Below are 18,571 nucleotides of genomic sequence, written 5' to 3'. Positions count from 1 at the left end.
TTATGAATATTCGTTTTTTTTTTTTTTTTTTTTTTTTTTTTTTTTGGAGACCACTGCACTAGTGCATTAACTCTGTGACTTTTTACTCATTGAAACCAATAGGCCCATTGTGGTCTATGGGGATCTCACTTTATGTAAAGCAGTAAGATGAGTGGGATGGTCTCAGCAGAACAGTGGATGGGAGATCGGGGGGTGGTTCGAGTCCCAGGGTGGGACAGAGTGTTACAGTGGTTTAAATTTTTTACTCGTGATTGACAAATGTAAGTCAATTGGTAATTAAGAAAGCCTTTGAACTGTGGGAACTAGGTCAATTGCCAATTAACTGAGTGTTTGAACCATGGGAACTAGGTTAATGAGGTACCAAATATGGGTATTGGGGTTAATTGAAACTGGATGTATTGTGCAAGGCTGGGTATGAATGAATGGGAGGTTAAGGAACATAATGGGATATTTATCAATACCTGTGATGAGTAAATGTTGCCCATAGCAACCAATCAGATTGCTTATTTTATTTTTCAAAGGTCTTGTTAAAATGAAAGAAGCAATCTGATTGGTTGCTATGGGCAACTGCACCACTCTTCCTCTACACTGGTTTTGATGAATCTCCCCCATAGAGGGATATTTATTAAAGCCTGTCCAGAGGAAAAGTTTCTGAGTTGCCCACAGCAAATCAATCAGATCGCTTCTTTCATTTTTGAAAAGGTCTCTGAAAAATGAAGGAAGCAATCTGATTGGTTGATATGGGCAACTCAGAAACTTTTCCAGGAAAAGCTGCTGAGTTGCCCATAGCAACCAATCAGATCGTTTTTTTTTTTCATTTTGCAGAGGCCTTGTGCAAAATGAAAGAAGCGATCTGATTGGGTGCTATGGGCAACTCATCAGCTTTTACAGGAAAGTAAAGTTTAACCACAACACTGTAACACTCCGTCCCACCCTGGGACTCAAATCCGTGGTGGTCTCCCATCCACTGTTCTGCCGAGACCCTCCTGCTTATCTTACAGTTTTACATACCATGAGATCCCCATAGACCACAACGGGCCTATTGGTTTCAATGGGCAAAAAATCACAGAGTTAATGCACTAGTGCAGTGGTCTCCAACCTGCAGACCTCCAGATGTTGCAAAACTACAACTACAGCATGCACGGACAGCCAACAGCTGTCCGGGCATGCTGGGAGTTGTAGTTTAGCAACATCTGGAGGTCCGCAGGTTGGAGACCACTGCACTAGCCCATTAGTTTCCTATACCATTAAAGAAGGGAAGGCTCAATATTCGCGAATTTGCGCATATGTGCATACATTTTCGCATATGCGCAAAAAACTAAAAACGAATATAACGAATATGCGAATTTCGCGAATATATGACGAATATATAATTCGAATATGGTCTATGCCGTTCAACACTAATGGTGTTTAGCTCAACAGCAGGCAGAGGCGTAGTCCAGCAGTCCGAAGTCTGTAAGTCAGTCCGAGGTCAGAAAAAAGACGGCTATTACAATACCAAACCCCAATCACCAAAGGTGACGGCGTATAAAACCCCTATGTTAACAATTCCCCCTCTTGTTTGATTTGTTAGGTGTATTAAAACATCACTTTTATTATCTCTTATTAAAAGGTCCAAAATAGAGTATTTAAAAACACCAGCAAGGTCCCTACATAGACAGTTTCAACTCTCCTATGCGGAGCAATATTGGCGTATCGACGTCTGCAGTACGTCTTATTAGGGACTAGATACTTTTATTAAAATCACAACTACTATGGGAGATTGGGGTTTGTTATTGTAATATTGGTATTACCTCTTCCCCACTCTGGGCTTTTTTTGATTATTATTTATAAAAAAGACGGCGTCACAAAACAGGCAGAAGTCTGGAAACATGGGATAAAGCACAATCAATGGAACCTTCGCAATGGATTACCGCTTTGTAGCTCAGGCGAGAAGGTGAGGATGGAGCGCCCTTCAATAGGAGATGGCAATCAGGGATTGAGAGGGAAAAGAGTGAGAGGCATGCACGACCCCTTAAAGAGACAGGCCTTGTGTGGCCCCTGCTAGATGCACTGGACACTGTTGCTGGGTGAGACAGAGGGAACAGTCCGGAGCCCTCAGCGAGGAGGTGGAGCCATGCGGGCTGTTTTGCCAAAGTAGGTAGCAGAATGTGAAACACGTGGTGGCCACCAACAGCCAGCGTTACATCGGAAGTTAAAATGGACTTCTAGTAGACCACATAGTACTCTCTAGAGGGGTGAGCTGATCTCTTCTATCAGAGATATTAGAAGTGAAACATGGAATTGATAAATAGAAAACCAGGACAACCCCCATCCATTCTATTACTTACAAGCCTTTAGTTATCTTCGTAGTATCACACAACACATGACAGACAAATACCAGGATGACCCTTTCCTCTCCTTGGCGATCTTGACATAAGCATTATCGTGTGCTAACTCGTAAATTTCTCTGTTCAGGTGTGAAATCCGGCTTGTCATACTGGATGGCCATACTCGAGGACATCATGACTGATGGTATCCTACAGGCCTTGCTAAATGCAGCCAAATGCCATCCCTCTGATTTTTATTTGGAGATGGTTTAGAAAATCACACATAGGGCATACACCCTGTTCCAAATTATGCAAATTATATTTTTCTCATTTACCTAAATAATTGATGTAAATAACAGTATGCATAATTATCATGTTATCAACTATTAAAGAATAACTCTGGGATGAAACAACTTATCCCCTATCCTTGATCTCCCAAACGGCCCCCTGGCTCCCTCCATGCAATTCTATGGCAGAGCCAGAGATTGCCAAAAGCAGCACCCCCGATTTAACACTTATCCCCTTAGGATAGGGGATAAGTTGTTTCATCCCGGAGGCATCCTTTAAGAACACAGCAGAAGGGAAGGCCCCGGGCCCTGATGGGTTCTCGACAGTCTACTATAAAAGGTTAAGAGAATTGTTGGCCCCATATTTTTTGAAAGCATTTAACTCTGTCAGAGAGGGGAAATCACAACCGAAAGATGCGAGCCGAGCGATAATTGTGGTAATCCCCAAGGAGGGAAAAGATAAAATGCAATGTGGCAGTTACAGGCCTATTTCATTGTTGAATGCAGACTACAAACTGTTTTCGAAGATCTTGGCGGGTAGACTGGCGAGAGCAATAGAGGGTGTTGTCCATGTAGATCAAGTGGGGTTCAGTGCAGGAAGAGAGGCAAAGGACAATACCACGAGAACGATAGATTTGATCCAGTTCGCCCAGTCAAAAAGATTACATCAATGTTATTAGGAACAGATGCGGAAAAAGCATTCGACCGGGTGAACTGGATCTACGTGGAAGAAACCCTTAGACACCTGGGAATTCAAAAACATTTCTTGAACTGTGTATTAGAATTATATCGTGCTCCAACGGCTAGGATAAGGGTCAATGGGATTGTTTCAGAGGAATTTGATTTAATGTTTTTTTTTTTTTTTTTTTTAAGAGCTACCATTTACTGATATTGACTCATGGATGTCTAAAGAATGTAATGTCTACATCTCCTCTTCTCTGCTATAAAACTATAAATAAAAAAAATAAAAAAAAGAGGGCAATTCAAAATTTATTGAACAAACCTTCCAATGATAATAGTATTTTTTTTCAACATAAAAAAACTTACATTGTGTGGTGTCCCAGTACAGGTACATTGTGTCAAGGTATTGTAGGCCCTGTCAGGCCCTGTCCAGTGTCCTGGGGGCTCCCCTGCAGGGACTCAACCATTTCTAATGTGTATTTGCACTGTTATAACTTAATAATCTGTTATTAGGTATCTGTAGCTTTAAGTATGTTACCTAGCAACCTCATGCCTAGTCAGAGTATGTGAGAGTGGAGGACTGAGGGCTAGACTAAACTTTTGTGTAAGGTGTTATGTTATTACTTGTAGGTAACTTTATTGTAAATCCTAAAGGGGATACAGACAACTCTATGATCCACAGCTGCCTGGCCAATGGGCTTTAGTTTAGCCTTCCCTCATAAGGGGTGGCATTTCCTGTGTAGAGCAGTTCAGGGGTCTTGAGAGTTCAGAGTTCAGGTGTGGAGAGAAGCTGAGTGGAGAGGAGTGCAGGAGTTCAGGAGAGAAGTTGAGTTCAGAGTGAAGAAACAGCAACTAATTTCAGTCAAAGTACAGAATGGAGGAATATCCAGCCTTTACTTCAGCCTTGATCAGAGGATTCCTAAAGGACAATTCCTTATCTTCCAGCGAAAAGCCACAAATCTACCGACACTTCAGTAAGTGACTTTAATCTCAAGCCTAATATAGCGCAGACCTAAAACTCCTAGTCCGGCCGTAAGAGCCAAGCATATATGCTAGAGACTGTCTGTTAACCCTTTGGGAGACTTTGGTTGAGCGCTGTGGAGATTGTACCACCTATCTTCAAGTTAGTAAAGCCTCCGTTAAACTGCAACCGAGTGTGGAGTCAATTCTTTCCTTGCTAGCCTGTGGGGAGACGGAGTTCCCCGGACCTGTAGTACCCCGGGAGATACCAAGACTACAGTGGCGTCACGTGACATTAAGGGTTAATACCATCCGACCCTGGGTTCATAACCCCCCCAAGAACCAAGTAGCTAACCCCAGCGTAGTGGCGGTCGCAGGTTTCACTCGTGGTTACCACAATTGCACTTTGCCAAATTATTAGGTACGGTGAGTTTCAATACACTTTATAGGATGTAAAGAACTCAAAATTGTCATTTGTTGTATTTGCCGCATTTACTGAAATTAAAAGCTATTTCAATCAAAATTTTAACAACAATGAACTTTGTAAACATTTAACAGGTCACGTTACATTTTAACATAGGACCCCTTATTTGATAGCAGCTTCACACGTCTTGCATCCATTAAATGTGAGTTTTTGGACAGTTTCTGCTTGAATTTGTTTGCAAGATGTCAGAATAGCCTCCCAGAGCTGCTGTTTGGATGTAAACTGCCTCCCACCCTCATAGATCTTTTGCTTGAGGATGCTACAATGGTTCTCAATAGGATTGAGGGGTCAGGGGAGGATGGAGGCCGCACCATGACTTTCTCTCCTTTTATCCCCATAGCAGCCATTGATACAAAGGTATTCTTTGCAGCATGAGATGGTGCATTGTCATGTATGAAGATGATTTTATTACGGAAAGCATAGTTCTTCTTTCTGTACCAGGGAAGAAAATTGTCAGTCAGAAACTCCACATACTTTGCAGAGGTCATCTTTACACCTTCGGGGACGCAAAAGGGGCCGACCAGCTCCTTCACATTATTCCGGCCCACAACATGACTCCACCACCGCCTTGCTGATGTTGCAGCCCTGTTGGAATAGGGTGGCCGTCCACCAACCATCCACTACTCCATCCACCTGGACCATCCAAGGTTGCATGGCACTTATCAGTGAACAGGACTTTTTGAAAATTAGTCTTCATGTATTTTTCTGCCCAATGCAGCCATTTCTGCTTGTGAGCATTGGTTAGTGGTGGCCGAATAGAAGGTTAATGCACAAGACTCTGGAGGACTCTACACCTTGGTGTCCGTGGGACTCCAGAGGCACCGGCAGCTTCAAATATCTGTTTGCTGCTATGTAATGGTATTTTAGCAGCTGCTCTCTTGGTCCGATGCATGGATCTGGCAGAAATCTTCCTCAATGTGCCTTTATCTGCACCAACCCGTCTGTGCTCTGAATCAGCCACAAATCTCTTAACCCGTTCCCGCTATTGGACGTATGCATACGTCCAGGCGAACTACACGTTCGCGCAAATGGACGTATGCATACGTCCAAGCGATCTCCTGCTCTGCCGCGGGCAGCGCAGGAGATCGCCGGCGGGACAGGCTAGAGATCACTGACAGTGGTCTCTAAACTGTAGCCCTCCAGATGTTACAAAACTACAACACCCAGCATGCCCAGACAGCAGTTTGCTGTCTTAGCATGCTGAGATTTGTAGTTTTGCAACATCTGGAGGGCTACAGTTTAGGGACCACTGTGATCTCCAGCCTGAACCCCTCTAAATCTTGCAAAACTACAACTCCCAGCATTCAGGAACAGCAAAAGGCTGTCTCGGCATGCTGGGAGTTGTACTTGCGTGCCTCCAGCTGTTGCATAACTACATCTCCCAGCATTCCCTTTGGCAATCAGTACATGCTGAGAGTTGTAGTTCTGCAACAGCTGGAGGCACACTGTTTGGGAAATACCGAGTTAGGTAATAGGTTTTATTACCTAACTCAGTATTTTCCAACCAGCGTTCCTCCAGCTGTTGCAAAACTACAACTCCCAGCATGTACGCTCTGTCAGTGCATGCTGGGAGTTTTTTTTTTCCCCCCTCCCATGTGAATGTACAGGTTACATTCACACTGGCGGCGGATTACAGTGAGTTCCCCGCATCAAGCTTGAGCTGCGGCAAATTTTCCACCGCAGCTCAAACTCCTAGCGGGAGACTCAGTGTAATCCGCCGCCAGTGTGAATGTAGCCTAAAAACACTTCGCTACGCTACACTAACACAAAATAAAGAGTAAAACACTACATATACACACATACACTAACCCCCCCCCCCCCCAAAAAAAAATGAAAAACGTATCCTACGGCAGTGTTTCCAAAATGGAGCCTCCAGTTGTTGCAAAACAAAAACTCCCAGCATTTCCGGACAGCCATTGACTGTCCAAGCATGCTGGGAGTTTTACAACAGCTGGAGGCACCCTGTTTGGGAATCCCTGGCTTAGAATACCCCTATGTCCACCCCTATGCAAATCCCTAATTTAGACCTCAAATGCGCATGGCGCTCTCTCACTTTGGAGCCCTGTCGTATTTCAAGGCAACAGTTTAGGGTCACATATGGGGTATCGCCGTACTCGGGAGAAATTGCCTAACAAATTTTGGGGGGCTTTTTCTCCTTTTATCCCTTATGAAAAGGTAAAGTTGGGGTCTCCACCAGCATGTTAGTGTAAAAAAAAAACATTGTTGCCCCATACTTTTAAATTTTACAAGCGATAAAAGAAAAAATAAATAAAAGAAAATTTGTAACGCAATTTCTCCTGAGTACGGAGATACCCCATATGTGGGGGCAAAGTGCTCTGTGGGCGCACAACAAGGCTCAGGAGGGAGAGTGCACCATGTACATTTGAGGTCTAAATTGGTGATTTGCACAGGGGTGGCTGATTTTACAGCAGTTCTGACATAAGCGCAAAACAATAAATACCCACATGTGACCCCATTTTGGAAACTACACCCCTCACGGAATGTAACAAGCGGTATAGTGAGCCTTAACACCCCACAGGTGTCTGACAGATCTTTGAAACAGGGGTCTGTGAAATTGAAAAATAAATTTTTAATTTGCACAACCCACTGTTCCAAAGATCCGTCAAATGCCAGTGGGGTGTAAATTCTCACTGCACCCCTTATTACATTCCATGAGGGGTGTAGTTTTAAAAATGGGGTCACATGTGGGGGGTCCATTGTTCTGGCACCACGGGGGGGGGGGGGGGGGGCTTTGTAAATGCACATGGCCAAATTCTCTCTCCAAAAGCTCAATGATGCTCCTTCTCTTCTGAGCATTGTAGTTCGCCCCCAGTGCACTTTACGTCCACTTATGGGGTATTTCCATACTCAGAAGAGATGGGGTTCCAAATTTTGGGGGGTATTTTCTGCTATTATCCTTTGTAAAAAAATGTTAAATTTGGGGGGAAACAAGCATTTTAGTATAAAAAAAAAATTTTTTTTTTACATATGCAAAAGTCGTGAAACACCTGTGGGGTATTAAGGTTCACTTTATCCCTTGTTACGTTCCTCAAGGGGTCTAGTTTCCAAAATTGTATGCCATGTGTTTTTTTTTTGCTGTCCTGGCACCATAGGGGCTTCCTAAATGCGACATGCCCCCCGAGCAAAATTTGCTCTCAAAAAGCCAAATATGACTCCTTCTCTTCTGAGCATTGTAGTTCGCCCGTAGTGCACTTCAGGTCAACTTATGGGGTACCTCCATACTCAGAAGAGATGGGGTTACACATTTTGGGGGGTATTTTCTGCTATTAACCCTTGCAAAAATGTGAAATTTGGGGGGGAAACACACATTTTAGTGAGAAAAAAAATATATTTTTTTATATATGCAAAAGTCGTGAAACACCTGTGGGGTATTAAGGCTCACTTAATTCCTTGTTATGTTCCTCAAGGGGTCTAGTTTCCAAAATGGTACGCAGTGTGTTTTTTTTTTTTTTTGCTGTTTTGGCACCATATGGGCTTCCTAAATGCAACATGCCCCCCAAAAACCATTTCAGAAAAACGTACTCTTCAAAATCCCCTTGTCGCTCCTTTGCTTCTGAGCCCTCTACTGCGCCCGCCGAACAATTTACATAGACATATGAGGTATGAGCTTACTCGAGAGAAATTGGGCTACAAATTCAAGTATAAGTTTTATCCTTTTACCCCTTGTAAAAATTAAAAAATCTGGTCTACAAGAACATGCAAGTGTAAAAAATGAAGATTTTGAATTTTCTCCTTCACTTTGCTGCTTTTCCTGTGAAACACCTAAAGGGTTAAAACACTTACTGAATGTCATTTTGAATACTTTGGGGGGTGCAGTTTTTATAATGGGGTCATTTATGGGGTATTTCTAATATGAAGACCCTTCAAATCCACTTCAAACCTGAACTGGTCCATGAAAAATAGCGAGTTTGAAAATTTTGTGAAAAATTGTAAAATTGCTGCTGAACTTTGAAGCCTCTGGCGTCTTCCAAAAGTAAAAACTTGTCAATTTTATGAGCAAACATAAAGTAGACATATTGTATATGTGAATCCAAAAAAACAAATTATTTGGAATATCCATTTTCCTTACAAGCAGAGAGCTTCAAAGTTAGAAAAATGCAAAATTTTCAATTTTTTCATCAAATTTGGGGATTTTTCACCAAGAAAGGATGCAAGTTACCACAAGAATTTACCACTATGTTAAAGTAGAATATGTCACGAAAAAACTATCTCGGAATCAGAATGATAACTAAAAGCATTCCAGAGTTATTAATGTTTAAAGTGACAGTGATCAGATGTGCAAAAAAGGGCTGCGTCCTAGAGCTGAAAATGGGCTGCGTCCTTAAGGGGTTAATAGTGTAATGATTACGCTTAAAGTGGTACTCCGCCCCTAGACATCTTATTGCCTATCCAAAGGATAGGGGATAAGATGTCAGATCACCATGGTGCCGCTGCTGGGGAGCCCCGGGATCCCCGCTGCGGCACTGCGCTATCATTACAGCACAGAGCGAGTTCGCTCTGCACGTAATGACGCGCAATACAGAGGCCGGAGCATCGTTATGTCACGGCTCCGCCCCTCGTGACGTCACGGCCCGCCCCTTTCAATACAAGTCTATGGGAGGGGGTGCGGCGGTCGTCACGCCTGCTGCCATAGACTTGCATTAAGGGGATGGGCCGTGATGTCACGAGGGGCGGAGCCATGATGTCACGCGGCTCCGTCCCCTGTATCGCCCGTCATTGCGCACAGAGCGAACTCGCTCTGTGCTGTAATGATAGCGCAGTGCCGCAGCGGGGATCCCGGGGGTCCCCAGCAGCGGCACCGCGGCGATCTGACATCTTATCCCCTATCCTTTGGATAGGCGATAAGATGTCTAGGGGCGGAGTACCCCTTTAAGTTTATGTGAAATATCTAATGTTTTCATACCTCGTCCGAGGCATTGAACTATTTCATAGATCCTTTTTCTTCTCCATGTTACTTGAAAATGGTGTCTGTTTAATAATGTGAACACCTTTAGAAGTTTTTTCTTAAATTGGGCTCAGCTGGCAATCTAATTATCCCAGGTGTCCGAGATTGTTTTCAGTGATCAAAAGAGCCTGAGATACAATGTATCCATGAGTTACACTGAAAAACTAAAAATGTAATCTTTGTGACACTTAAATATCATTTGCATAATAATTTGGGTATATATTTTCTGCCTTATTGGTAACACCACGGATCACAGATGTAGAGACCCCCCCCCCCCCCTCCCTCCACATGCTGATTTCCTGCACTGTTTTTGGTCTTGTCCTTCTATTAAAGTCTTCTTGGTGCAGGTTTGAGTGTACATGGACTCTCATCTCCACCTTACTTGTCATCTCACCTCACATTGGTATGTGTTTGGTATTACCCCAGACTTCTCCGAGTGAGACTGGTCCATGAGAAACGACTTCTGGAGGCTGTGAAGAAGCTACTTAGTAGCGAAACAATTGTTGCCGTGCACTTAACCTGTGTTCAATAAAATACACAGACCGGCGCGAGTGCCTTCGCGTTTTTTCTTCTACCTATGTGGTTCATGGATTGTGTCCTGTTATACAGAGAGCACCGTTTGTCTGTTGAACAGCTATCCGGGGGTTTTGGACCCACGTACCACGAGAGTCACAACCTGATTGAAAGGTACGGCAGTTCCAGCTGCTTTCTACTAGAGACGACTTCTGTTTTATACATCAGCTGCTGCAAGGTCCACACTCCATTGCTGGATCTCTAATTCACCTCCTTCTATCCATCTTCTCCCTGAAAAGATGGAATGGATAGTGTCTCTGTTGTTCAGGGACAAGGGTGTGTTTTTTTTCCTTACCTGGACTAGATTCCTACCCCTATTCCCTGCAGACATTAGACAAAAATTCTTTGTGGTCACTGCATGGTAGAATCACAAAGCGGTGGAGATCCACTAGGTTCTGATTTACAGCATTAATTCATTGTCTTCATAATGTATCTTCAGGTTCTTGTTGCCCCTTTGACCTTCCCTGGTTTGCTTCTTTTGGTCCAGTTTCATCTCTGGAAGTATATGGATCTATTGGATGTTTATAATGCATGCATGATTGAATCTAGAGTAATGGTGGTGTTGGAGGCTGGACTTTCTTCATTATATGCTTTTGGACATCCCTCTGCCCTTTCCACTTTACTGCCCATGTTAAACCCTCCCCTTTCCCCCTGCCCCCTTTCCCTCCCTTGATTGTTATAATGTCTGTAAAACATTTCCACAAACACATTTTTGAGCAAACCTTAGACCCAGAGTGGCTGGTCAATTTCCTAGGAAGTTTGCTTTTCCTATTTACTGCTGAGAAACAATCTTCCCTGAAAGAATTTACCAAAGATGAACTAGTGCTAGAAAGACCATATGGCTAGAATCAATAATAAACTGAGGTTTGGAGGAGATGACTAGGTGCCTGATGGATCAAAAGAATAGGACAGAGCATTGGGCTTGACTTTATAGGGGCAAACTCTTCTGAGCAGTATAAATAGTCAAAGAATGTTGAGCCTCTCCTGTAATAATACCCTATATTTCCCATCCACTAAAGATTGTGCTCCAATAAAACATACATTTTAATTATTGCCTATTATTAAAATATTCAATCAGGTAGGTCCCTTTAATAACCATTGTAAACTTGTGGATCTGCATGTAACTACATGCTAGTATGGTAACCATACACTAATATTGCACTGTTTAATTGTTTCGGCTGCAGTCCGCAACAAAGAGGTAGGTATGGACCTACACTGATGATATTAAAACATTAAATACGCATTGCCCCCCCCCACACGACGTTTCACCACTAACAAGTGGCTTTATCAAGGGCTATAGGGCAAATGGCGTGTGTTTGAGCCAAACTGGGGTTTATAAAACCTCCCCTGTGTGATGTCATCAAACAGGATGTGACATTCATGGAAGAATTCCAAATGTTTCATTGGCAAATCCATGGATAAATAATCAAACTGACCAATGGGTTGGAATACCTGGGAATGACGTTTGCAGCTCCCATAATTCATTACCATGATTGCCATATACTTAAGCCAATCAGGGACTGGTCTCTTACCGTCCGTATTCCCCACTAGCTATGTGACAGACTGACTCAGCCAAAAGTGACTTCTCCTTCCGGATGACAAGCCCCAGCATATCACAGGCAATATCCCCAGGCAGAACTAGAGATTATTGCATCCTTGTACCCAAAGAACCAGGCAACACCAGTCTTCAGGTATAAAATCAGAACTCTTTATTGTGGAACAAGTGTCTTCTTTTATAGGAAGGACATCACAGGGGGAAGGGTCAGTAAAGACAATACAGGTGACAGTGAGTCTGGGAGATAATCCAACAAAGGTAATACAGGTGACAGTGAGTCTGGGAGATAATCCAATAAAGACCACACAGGTGACAGTGAGTCTGGGAGATAATCCAACAAAGGTAATACAGGTGACAGTGAGTCTGGAAGATAATGCAACAAAGGTAATACAGGTGACAGTGAGTCTGGGAGATAATCCAATAAAGGTAATACAGGGGACAGTGAGTCTGGGAGACAATCCAACAAAGGTGATTAGCTCTCCCTATACAGTGCCTTGAGTGCAAAAGGTGTGTTGTGCACAGAAAGTGGACCGTGTGCAGAAAGTGTATGAAAACAGTAAATAAAAGTATTTTAACTCTGAGCTTTATGTCACTGGACAACATCAACTGAGGGGTACAAATAGTGATGTCCTAAAGTCCATCCAAGTAGGTAGGGTGACTCTAGGATCCGTCACAGTGCTCCCCCTTTTAAAACGGCAGACCCTGTGCGATCCCAATGGATCCACTTGGGGCTGTCCGGGCTTCAACCACCAGACGCAGTTGTCCTGGTTGGTCCTCCTCTTGGTTGGGGTGTGCGATAACAATGTAATCCAACACCAGCAAACCCTGTATGAAGCTTACTGGGGCTCCCCTCAGAAAATGTTTCTGCTTTTCCACCCCCCTCCCCGGCCAGGGGAGGGGGAAGGCCTGGCCTGGCCCATAGTCTGTGGGAAGGAGGCTAGCTTCCGAGCCCCTCCCAAGCAACCTTTCCCAAAGGAAAACTCCATCTGTCACCAGTTGAAGGGGCAGGGGGCCGACTGCTTCCTCACTCAGTTGCAATATCTGCCACTGAGGAGCCGCAGCGACTGTGCCAACCCCTGTACGGTTCCACAGCCACTCGGGATCCGGGTCAACTGTCTGGGATCCTGACTGGACCCATGCAGGGACCACAGTCCCATCTATAACTGCAGACCTGCTGGCAGTCTTCAGTGCTAGGCAGATTGTAGCAAAACTCTGCCCTGATGCCGGCACTGCAGCTGGAGAAGTGATCACAAGGTGGAGAGGAAGGTCGACTACCTTCTCACCTGTTTGCAATGTCTGGCGCTGGGGAGGTAAACCGACCACTCTATCTCCCAATATGGAATTCTGCAGTGGGGGAGCTGCACCAACTGTGCTTTCACCAGTACCGTTAAACAGCCGCTGGGGAACCAGGCCGACTGCCTGCGATCCCGGCTGTACCAGTGTAGGGATCACGGTTCCCTCTGTAGCTGCAGTATTCGTTGTTGAGCAGAGTATAATAGGACTCTGCCGTGAAGCCGGCGCTTCAGCTGGGGCTGTGCTCAGTAGGTGGAGAGGGAGGTCAACTGCCTCCTCATTTGGTTGCAACCTCTTGCGCTGGGGAGTTGAGCCGACCGCTCCATCTCCCAGCGTAAAATTCTCTATCTGGGGAGCCGCACCGTCTGTGCTTGCTCCTGTGCTGTTAAACAGTCTCTGAGGATCCAGGCCAACTGCCTGGGATCCAGGGTGGACTGGTACAGGGATCACTGACCCCTCTGTAGCTGTAGAGCTGGCACTGGTGCCTCATTCTGGACAGAGTGTAGCAGAACCCAGCCCTAATGCCGGCGCTTCCACCCTGGTGTCCTGACCGGATACTGCTAGAGCGTCGCGGTCCGGTGTGCAATCCAGGGGAAGGGGAAGACAGAGACCAGCCGTCTCATCTGTGCTGGTTTCCTCTGCTGTACATAGCTCGTGACCGTAGAAATCCCCCTCAAACAAGGACAGGTAGTCTTCCTCGAGGTACCATTCCTGATACGTCAGCCAGGATAGATCCGGTTCCAGGTCTGGCACCTCCGACTGCGACAGCATCTCTCTCTGCTTGTCCTGGATGTCCCAGAGTCTGTATGCCTCGAATGCATCCCACAATAGACCAGGCCAGCCGAAGTCTGTCCCTTCCGGAGAACAGGCTGTGTTTGGCTCCGACTGCCTGCAGCTTGCCCACCAGTACAGGGCACGATAATGAGCCTTGAGCTCCATTTCTTTCTGCAATAATCTGTGCAACTCAACCATTTCGCTGCCCGTGGGTTGCTCTCAGAGGTAGCGAAGCCGCAAGTGGACCTGTTCCCTGAAGCGCTGTTCTGGGGTGGGCAGGACTTGTGCTCGGCTTCTCACCGACTCCTCAAGAACAACTTCCCAAATCTGCAAGCGAATTAAGGCTCTCTCTTGCATGGACATATCTTCCATGGCATACTGCAGCTTCAGAAATCCTCCATCCTTACGGGCTCTTCCTTGCCAGGGTAAGTTGCTGAGACCGGGTCAAGCCAGCGGCTGTATCTTCCCCAGCTGGGCTGGTCTCAGTGTCGATCCTGGAGAAGTCAGATCCAACCTCTGCCACCAATTGTGATGGACTGACTTTGCCAAAAGTGACTTCTCCTTCCGGATGACAAGCCCCAGCATATCACAGGCAATATCCCCAGGCAGAACTAGAGATTATTGCATCCTTGTACCCAAAGAACCAGGCAACACCAGTCTTCAGGTATAAAATCAGAACTCTTTATTGTGGAACAAGTGTCTTCTTTTATAGGAAGGACATCACAGGGGGAAGGGTCAGTAAAGACAATACAGGTGACAGTGAGTCTGGGAGATAATCCAACAAAGGTAATACAGGTGACAGTGAGTCTGGGAGATAATCCAATAAAGGCAATACAGGTGACAGTGAGTCTGGGAGATAATCCAACAAAGGTAATACAGGTGACAGTGAGTCTGGGAGATAATCCAATAAAGGCAAAACAGGTGACAGTGAGTCTGGGAGATAATCCAACAAAGGTAATACAGGTGACAGTGAGTCTGGGAGATAATCCAATAAAGACAATACAGGTGACAGTGAGTCTGGGAGATAATCCAATAAAGGCAAAACAGGTGACAGTGAGTCTGGGAGATAATCCAACAAAGGTAATACAGGTGACAGTGAGTCTGGGAGATAATCCAATAAAGACAATACAGGTGACAGTGAGTCTGGGAGATAATCCAACAAAGGTAATACAGGTGACAGTGAGTCTGGGAGATAATCCAACAAAGGTCATCCAGTTGACAGTGAGTCTGGGAGACAATCCAACAAAGGGGATTAGCTCTCCCTATACAGTGCCTTGAGTGCAAAAGGTGTATTGTGCACAGAAAGTGGACCGTGTGCAGAAAGTGTATGAAAACAGTAAATAAAAGTATTTTAACTCTGAGCTTTATGTCACTGGACAACATCAACTGAGGGGTACAAATAGTGATGTCTTAAAGTCCATCCAAGTAGGTAGGGTGACTCTAGGATCCGTCACAAGCTATTCCATGCGCCAGCTGATAGACTCTGCTATGAGTGTGATCACCGACCGGGCTTGTGCACGTTATTGTTTACCTACATCATGATTGGTGCCTCCTCCGGAAGACATGGGCTGGGCATTCACACATGCTTTTGTTTTTCTTTAACCTCATTGGTCCTCTTCTTGTGCCCTGATGTAAGCGCGATCATGCTTATGCGCATGTTTTGTTTACCTACCCCGTGATTGGTCCACCCTCCGGAGGACCTGGGCTAAGGATATACGTGTGTGTTTGTTTACCTTCTCCCCATTGGCTTAAATCCAGGTGACATTATTCCATACAATTGGTTTATAACATGTATTACCCCTTTCAAAGTGTTATGTGCAGAAAACTCTGCACTAACTGAAATTCTCATTTCTGGTTTTAATCTGTTACTGATACAATAATTTCATAATTGATCCCTCAACAAGGATCTATATAAACTGATGAATATTGATTTTACGGACTAATAGGATGAGGCATCTAAATATATAGGTTGGACTTTATAGAAGTAGGGAGGACCATATTAAAGTTGTATTACCTAATTAATAATTTATAAAGAGGGAGAGGGGGAGGAGGATACATGGGGAAGGACTGGCAATTATTATTTATTATTTATTTATATAGCGTCTACAGACTCCGCAGCGCTTACAATTATGGGGTACAAGCAATTGATGCTACTAACTAGCTGGCACTCTTAGATGCATTTCCACTGATCAGTATTACAAAGATAATCCCAATATATTTTTTTTTTTTGAAGAAGAAGAAGAAGAATATCATGTATAACTGTTGATGACAAATAATATTAGTTGGTTTTAGGCTTCTTCCTTTAGTGCTTCTTCCTTTAGTAGCTTTAAAGGAAGCATGTATATCCTTAGCCCATGTCATCCGGAGGGTGGACCAATCACTGGGTAGGTAAACAATAACATCGCGCTTACATCAGGTTACAAGAAGAGAACCAATGAGGTTAAAGAGAAACAAAAGCAGCGCACGAAGGAGGCACCAATCATGATGTAGGTAAACAATAACGTGCGCAAGCCCGGTCGGTGATCGCACTCATAGCAGAGTCTATCAGCTGGCGCATGGAATCGCAATTGTAGCTAGTGGGGAATACGGACAGTAAGAACCCAGTCCCTGATTAGCTTAAAGGACATCTGCAGTGCTGGGCAAAAAAACTTTTTTTTTACCTCATTTAATAGGTCTTTGAAAGACCTTTCCAACGATGTCTCCCCCATCAAAATTGGCCCAGTTGTTCTCCCGTTATCAGCACACGAATTACGGAGAAGTGAAAATAAAACTACATCTCCCATCATGCCTTGTGCTTACTTCCTGTAAGCTGCTGCCCTCCCCCTGTTCTATCCCCCGAGCAAATTATTATATTGTAACGCCCACATCTCCCTCCCCTATGCATATACCCTCCTCTTCTGCTCATCTCCCCCTCCCCATGCTGCTCCTGTCCAGTGATGAAACAGCTGCCCCCGCGCTCACTGTAGTGTGGACACTGGAGAGTGGAGAGTGAAAGGAAAAATGGTAAAAAAACATAATTGTTTGTCTATAAAACTGTCCTGATAGGGGTCCCTCCATCTTTTTCACAACTACAACTCCAAGCATGCCCAGTTATTTAATATGCTGTTCGGGCATGCTGGGAATTCCAGTGGTGCCTCCAGCTGTTGCAAGACTACAAATCCCAGCATGCCCTGTCAGCTTTCTGCTGTATGTGCATGCTTGGAGTTGCAGAGGTGACTCCAGCTGTTGCAAGACTACAAATCCCAGCATGCCCTGTCAGCTTTCTGCTGTATGTGCATGCTTGGAGTTGCAGAGGTGACTCCAGCTGTTGCAAGACTACAAATCCCAGCATGCCGTGTCAGCTTTCTGCTGTTTGAGTGTATAAAGGAGTTGTAGTTCACCAACACCTCTACTGTATCAGGAGACTCCTGGGAGTTGTAGTTCACCAACACCTCTATTGTATCTCTGTAGTCTCCTGGGAGTTGTAGTTCACCAACACCTCTATTGTACCTCTGTAGTCTCCTGGCTGGGAGTTGTAGTTCACCAACACCTCTATTGTATCTCTGTAGTCTCCTGGGAGTTGTATGTCACCAACACCTATATTGTATCTCTGTAGTCTCCTGGCTGGGAGTTGTAGTTCACCAACACCTCTATTGTATCTCTGTAGTCTCCTGGGGGTTGTATGTAACCAACACCTCTATTGTATCTCTGTAGTCTCCTGGCTGGGAGTTGTAGTTCACCAACACCTCTATTGTATCTCTGTAGTCTCCTGGGAGTTGTAGTTCACCAACACCTCTATTGTACCTCTGTAATCTCCTGGCTGGGAGTTGTAGTTCACCAACACCTCTATTGTATCTCTGTAGTCTCCTGGGGGTTGTATGTAACCAACACCTCTATTGTATCTCTGTAGTCTCCTGGCTGGGAGTTGTAGTTCACCAACACCTCTATTGTATCTCTGTAGTCTCCTGGGTGTTGTAGTACACCAACACCTCTATTGTACCTCTGTAGTCTCCTGGGTGTTGTAGTTCACCAACACCTATATTGTATCTCTGTAGTCTCCTGGGAGTTGTAGTTCACCAACACCTCTATTGTATCTCTGTAGTCTCCTGGGAGTTGTAGTTCACCAACACCTCTATTGTACCTCTGTAGTCTCCTGGCTGGGAGTTGTAGTTCACCAACACCTCTATTGTATCTCTGTAGTCTCCTGGGAGTTGTATGTCACCAACACCTATATTGTATCTCTGTAGTCTCCTGGCTGGGAGTTGTAGTTCACCAACACCTCTATTGTATCTCTGTAGTCTCCTGGGAGTTGTATGTCACCAACACCTATATTGTATCTCTGTAGTCTCCTGGCTGGGAGTTGTAGTTCACCAACACCTCTATTGTATCTCTGTAGTCTCCTGGGGGTTGTATGTAACCAACACCTCTATTGTATCTCTGTAGTCTCCTGGCTGGGAGTTGTAGTTCACCAACACCTCTATTGTATCTCTGTAGTCTCCTGGGAGTTGTAGTTCACCAACACCTATATTGTATCTCTGTAGTCTCCTGGGAGTTGTAGTTCATACACCAGTGTTTCCCAACCAGGGTGCCTCCAGATGTTGCAAAACTACTACTCCCAGCATTCCCTGGTTGGGAAACACTGGCATACACACACACATAACAGGGACTACAACTCCCAGCATGTGTCATTCAGTAGTCCCCCCCCCAGTA

At 44.8% G+C, this 18,571-nt stretch overlaps 1 protein-coding gene across 1 annotated transcript in view; it reads right to left on the bottom strand.

The window, feature by feature from the left end:
• LOC130267776 (protein mono-ADP-ribosyltransferase PARP12-like) overlaps nucleotides 1-18,571 on the bottom strand; it is a 145,496-nt gene that overhangs the window by 52,661 nt on the left and 74,264 nt on the right. The gene's annotated exons all lie outside the window — the stretch shown is intronic.

This window comes from Hyla sarda, chromosome 4 (assembly GCF_029499605.1).
Source record: "Hyla sarda isolate aHylSar1 chromosome 4, aHylSar1.hap1, whole genome shotgun sequence".
Classification (NCBI taxonomy): Eukaryota; Metazoa; Chordata; class Amphibia; order Anura; family Hylidae; genus Hyla; species Hyla sarda.
The sequence above is the reverse complement of the archived record's forward strand: the minus strand, read 5'-3'. Positions and strand labels throughout refer to the sequence as shown.